Source organism: Populus nigra, chromosome 7 (assembly GCF_951802175.1).
Source record: "Populus nigra chromosome 7, ddPopNigr1.1, whole genome shotgun sequence".
In the NCBI taxonomy this organism is placed as follows: Eukaryota; Viridiplantae; Streptophyta; class Magnoliopsida; order Malpighiales; family Salicaceae; genus Populus; species Populus nigra.
This window is the reverse complement of record NC_084858.1, coordinates 16,972,755-16,979,179: the sequence shown is the minus strand read 5'-3', so window position 1 is coordinate 16,979,179 and position 6,425 is coordinate 16,972,755. Positions and strand designations below refer to the sequence as shown.

The 6,425-nt window shown below is 30.0% G+C and overlaps 1 pseudogene; it reads right to left on the bottom strand.

Annotated features, from left to right (window-relative positions):
* Positions 1-3,477: 3,477 nt before the first annotated feature.
* LOC133698290 (UDP-glycosyltransferase 88A1-like) lies at positions 3,478-5,350 on the bottom strand (annotated as a pseudogene).
* Positions 5,351-6,425: the final 1,075 nt, after the last annotated feature.

The window sequence follows — 6,425 nt, the reverse complement described above, 5'->3', positions numbered from 1 at the left end:
AGGACCCCGAAATTTCAGACTTCACTCTCATCATGAAAACCAACTTTTGTTTCTATCATCAGCAATACTTCTTTTTTTGTTTTGTTATTTTTAGTGAAAAAGTCCAAGATTTCGATATCATTTATTTGCCTTTTTTTGGAAAGTGATTGCTGTATAAGATGAATTTTTAAAAAGTTAATTGATTTTTTTTGTTTAATAATATCATGAAAAATAAATTAAAAAATATTTTTCGCTATTTAGCTATGCCTTGTAAAATTATTTGAAAAATAACTTATTAATAATTTTATTTTTTTAAGTTTATTAAGAATAAAAATCAAATCTAATAGATAAAAAGGTTGAAGGATGATGAAATTAAATAAAAAAAATCACAATTTCATAAATTATTTCAAGTAAAATAAAAAATAATAAAATAATAAGGATCAAATTTGATAAATACAAAAATTGAAAGATGATAAAATTAAAAAAAATCAATTTCATAAAATATTTCAAATAAAATAAATATCAATATACAAGAATAAGGATCAAATCTGATAAATAAAAACATTTCAATTAAAAAATAATAAGAGAAAAACAAATAACAATTAAAAGAATGAGGACCAAAGTTGATATAAAAAAATCAAATTTTAAGGGATGGAATTAAAATAAAAAATAATTCAAAATAAATTATATAGCAATAAAAAAATTAAGGATCAAATTTGATATAATTAACAAATAATAAAATATTTTTTAATTTTTCATAACTTTTAAAAAGTGTATTTCACCTGAAATAAATGAAAAATATTTATTGTAAACTAAGCCAAATATTTCTTTGATTGAAAATTTTTTTCTATTAATAAACTTTTAGGTAAACAAACATAAAAATATTTAGAAAATCATTTTCTGAAACAAACAAATCATCAATAATTCTCACATTTATATCAAGAACACCCCTGCTACCCCAAGGTTTTAAAAAATGATTTTGATACAAAAATCAATTCCTTAATAATGAAAAAACAACATTCTAACTGTACGCCTAAGTTCATCAGTTAAAAGGAAAGCAGACAGTGCTGACTTTTTTCAAAACTATATCTCTAGTTGTATTTGGGTCTTGGAATACACTGTAATATTGAAACCGACACTTATTTTTTTTTTCTTATAAATTAAGAATGATCTATAATTAAGCACTTGTTATAATCATTAATTAAGAACATGGCTTAATAGAAAAAATACAAATAGTTTGTAAAGTCAAGAAACTTACAAACAAAACAAAAGACTATTCGCTACTTGTTCTTCTCTCGATGAACATGTAATAAAAAACATGAAAAATAAAACTGAATAAAAGCTACAGGAAGGTTACTAGATCAATATCTCTAAAAACTCCTTGTTTGGCCAGACTATTCGCTACTTGTTCTTCTCTCAATGAACATGTTGAAAATCCACAATAGGTAGTCTATAATTGCATGTATTGAAAATAACATTGAACATACCTTGCAAGAGCCAAGGTCCTATATCATTATTTTCTTTTATCCAAGAGATGACATTATCAGAATCTAACTTCACAATTCATTGATGAGAAAAAAAAATTGCATTAATCAGTACTCAAAACCAATATTTATTTTGTAATATCCATGTTATGCACCATCAGATCCAAACCCAAGTCTAACCCAAACTCAAGAATCCAACCTAACCTATGTATGTAAAGTGAATTGTTTTCTAGAGAATTGAATTTTTTTTTGTCTACAGTAGGGTTTGAAACGTGTTAGAAGATTTTTTTGGTCATGAACAATGTTCACGGTAAAGTGATGATGCGTCTCTAGAGGTCTTTCTTTTCTTCTCTTTACATGTATGGTATCTTTGATTTTTTCTTATTTCTTTAAAAACATTATCATTGCTTGAGCATCTCCTTTTAAGGTTAAAAAAATAAATCAATTCGCAACATAATTAGGGTCATTGATCTAATTGTTATTATTTATCGAGCTATTGTATATTTAAAATAGTTGGCAAATCTAATTTGATGTCTAATTAAAAACAAAACATTCGAGTTATTGAATTGGATTAACTTGTAGGTCATCGGTAAATTTAAATCTTTTATTTTTGTCAAATTAATATTATTTTAATTTTTTTATTTAAAATTTTCGGTGTTAGAATCAACTAGATCTGAATTAAATGTTTTTTATCAACTATATCACATATCAAATGTATTCAGGGTCACTTAAACTTGACTAAGTCAATGTTAAAACCTATTTAACTTCAAATCCAATTTAAGTTAGGTTTTGAATCATAAATTTCTTGGGTCAATTTGTCAAGTTAAACAAAATTCAACAATCATGCATGTATTTAAATAAATTAAAGTTTTTTTTTCTAATAAATATATTTTTGACAAGTTTGTGTATGTGTGTGCACGTGTGTATATCATAAAAAAAATAAACCTAAGTCGGGAGATGTTTTTACTATTGAATAAGCATTATGCACTCTCTCACATATCACAGGGGATTGGAATGGTTATTTTTTTAAGTTTTAATTTGATCATTGAATTTTTTTTTTGTATAATTGAACCCTTTTTACCTCAAATTAGTTGAAAAGTTCATTTATTCCCCTAATTTATTGCAATTTATAGATCGGTTTTTTTAGTTATTAAAAATTTAATTTTAATACTAAATTTTTATTTTTTATTTTTCAGTTATTATTTTATAAGAGAAAAGAATAAGATTCATTAAATTCTGGTGTAGAGAAAAAAATCATTATCAATAATGGTTTTAACCATAAAAATAATGTGTGTGTATAACTGAGCGTGTTAAACATATTATTCATACAAATAGCGGTATACTAATTAAAAAAAAATACTTTTTTACAACTAATCCTCATTATCTAAGATTAAAATCCCGAGTACAATAAACAAAACAAATTTACTTTCCAACTATGTCCAGTTTTGGAAACCAACAAATCCAGACAAAATTAATTCAAAAACCATGCATTTAAATAAATTAAACTTTTCTTGCAATAATAAATATATTCTCTAACAAGCTTTTATCTAATGAAAATAAGTTTTTTCCCCTCTCAATCAATTGATTGTGTTAAACATATTGTTCATGCCGAAATCATTACACTAATATAAAAATAGTTTTTGACATCTAAGATTCAAATCCTAACTAAAACATATAAAACAAATTTACGTACCAAAGAAGTCAAGTTCTTCAAAATTGAATAGAGAAAATGGAAAAAAAAATAAAATTGTTCGGGATCATGATTGAGCTTGCCAAAGACAAAGTATTTTAGTAGATGGATGGATTAAAAACTTCATATATGACTATATTATTAAAAAAAATTCAAATCAAATCCACCTCTAGTAACTATGAATTTATTATCAAACATCACTGATACATCTCCAAAGGTTACAATACAGATATATAACAATAAGATTACATAATAATTATAATCCACCCATTGGGAATAATAATCTACTTATGCAGCCGCTGCTGCTGCAATTTTTTCCTTGTTTTATTTACCAAGTAAATATGACCCAGTAACAAACTAAACACTTACAGTAAACACAGGCCATCAGACTTAACTCACATTTCCTGCTTAGTTCCATGACTCAACAAGCTTGGACAGTGCCACTTGAGAAGAGCCACCTTCAATCATTGCAGCCTTGGCTGCATTTTTCATAGCAATCGCTCTCTCCCTAATCAATTTACCTTCATCAGACTCCATCAATCCTCTAAGATTCTTCTCCACCTCATCAGCACTTACAAATCCATCTTCAGACTCGTTCATTGACAAAGCAAGCTTCATTTCCTCCACTAGCACTGCCCTATTCAGCGTTTGCTCTTCATACAATGGCCAAGCCACCAATGGCACACCAGCACACAGTGCTTCAAGTGTAGAATTCCACCCGCAGTGAGTCACAAATCCACCTACTGAACTGTGGTTCAAGATTTCCACTTGTGGAGCCCATAATTTCACCACTAGTCCCCTCTCTTTAGTTCGTTCCAAGAATCCATCAGGAAGCAAAGAATCCAAATCAGGGTATCCATTTGCTTTGATGGATACACTTAGATTATGAGAAGGTGGATCCCGAACCACCCACAAGAACCTTTGACCACTTTTTTCCAACCCAATAGCTATCTCCCTTAACTGCTCCTTGGTGAATAGCCCTAAGCTACCAAAACAAAGAAACACAACGCTTTGGTTTGGTTGGGAATCAAGCCAAGTAATACACTTATGTGCATCTTCAGGACTGGTCTTGCTGCTACCACCTCTTTTATCATCAGCTAAAATCAAGGGACCTATGCAATAAATCGGTGGCGTGGGGTTATCAGGCACACAGAGCCCATCTGATATTGCCCTTACAACTTTGGACTCGAGGAATTCAAATGTGTTGATCATAATCCCAGCTGCTTGAGGGACTTGAGTGGCAAAATCAAGGAACTGTTGATAGGCCTTATTGTCCCGCTCAAGAAAAGGCTTTGGCATGTCAGTAGCAAGAACCGGTAACAAGCCAGGAACATTAAGAAAGTGCTCTTTCATATCTTTGAAATTTTTGGTGGTGTTTTGGTGAAGGGTAGGGAGGTGAAGATATAAAGCAAGAAAGCAAGCACCAGAAGTGATAAAAAAGTAACTAGGGATGTGAAGTTCATTGGCCACAGAAAGACCAGAAGTGCGAAAGAAGTCCATAATAAGACCATGAATTTTACACGTTTTGGATATGTTGATGAGTTCTTCATTGTTGAATACTAAACTCAATTTAGAAGGTCAAGGAAGGCAACCACCGGCCAGCCAGCCACCAGCTATGACCGACCAGCCGCCTTCACACCACCGTCCACAGCCGCCTTCACACTTGGAAAGGTTGAATTATCTTGTTTTGAATTCGTGTATAAATAGCAAGCTGAGCTTATGCTATTAGGTGTGGGAGAGTAGAGAGAATAGAGAGAAACACTAGAGAGAAAGAGAGGGTGTGTATTGTTAAGCTTGTTGTATTTATTTTTGCTCCTGTAAGCTTGTGTTCTTGTAATAAAACTTTGTGTTTTATCCCCTCTGAGTGTTTTAAAGCTACCACCAGTGGTTCCTCCCACCAACATTCATGAACATGAGGTTTGCTGAAGTGAAGGACCTCCAATGTGAGTACTTCAAGGTGGGTTGCAGCTGTGGAAGCTGGGGTAACAATGGGGAGATGATGGAATTTGATGGAGGGAACACTGGCAGAAACAGTGGAAATATATTTATCGGTTCTTCCTGCAATATAGGGTGCTGCAGCAATGAGAATGTGAATGGAAAGGGCAGGTCTATGAGTGAGCAATAGTTTGCCTAGCTCCACCATAGACACCAAGTGGCCAACATGTGGTGATGGGTACAGAACTACTGCCTCCTTCATTGCTCTCCCTCTTGAGAGATAGAACAAAAACAAGCACTATATATACAAGTAGAGGATGGGGTGTGGGAGAGAATTAAGCAGGCTACAAAGTTTTGTAAAGTAAGGCAAGACCGTTTATTATTTATTAAAAGATGTGCCAATAATTTACTTGGATAACACAAGTAACACGAAAATAGCAAATAAAAATGTAGCTTAGCCGGTTAGTTAGCCAGTACGGTTTTAGGTTTTTTTATTAAAAAAAATTTATTAATTTGATTCCAAATCTCTTATATAATTATTAACTTAAAAATTTATAAAATTAATCAATAATATATGTATATATTAACCCAAACATTCATTTTAATAATAATAATAATAATAATAATAGTAATAATAGTTAAATTTAAGATGAAACATAAAAATCTTAGGTGATGAAGAGAAAACTTTATTATAATTTATCTATTTAAAAAATTTATAATATTTTAAATAAATTTAAAAACTAACTTAAATAAATTAAAAATTAAATAAATAAATAAATTAAAAAAATAAAATTATCAATTTTGTCAATCCTTAATTTTCTAAATTAAATATATATATATATATATATATATATATATATATATATCAATGAAACAAATTATCCTAAATTACGTCAAAAATAATAATAATTAAAAAAACTTTTTTTCTTAAAATCCTCGAATATCACTAGGCTTTGTAAGCCTTCCTCTCTTTCTCATGTCAACTGTTCGGCCATTGATGTGCTAGGTAAGAAAGAGACAAGCAAGCAAAGCAGTGTCGAACTCTCCATGCCATAAATGTTCAATGATGAAAGCCTTTGCTTAAAAAAAGAAGTTAAAAGTAAAGTATTCTTGAGAAAAAAAATAGAAAGAAAAATTGACACAGAAACTATGGGCTAGATCATGATACATGAATTACGTCACACACCTTAAATCTATTGGCCTGGATCGGTTTTAATAATATACGGATGATTTGCATGCACGCTGCCGCGGGCTTATAAAACAAATGCATTTAATAATATTATAATTATAAACCAGCGCTAGATACGTAATAGAAATTAAAGGTATGATGGAGTAAA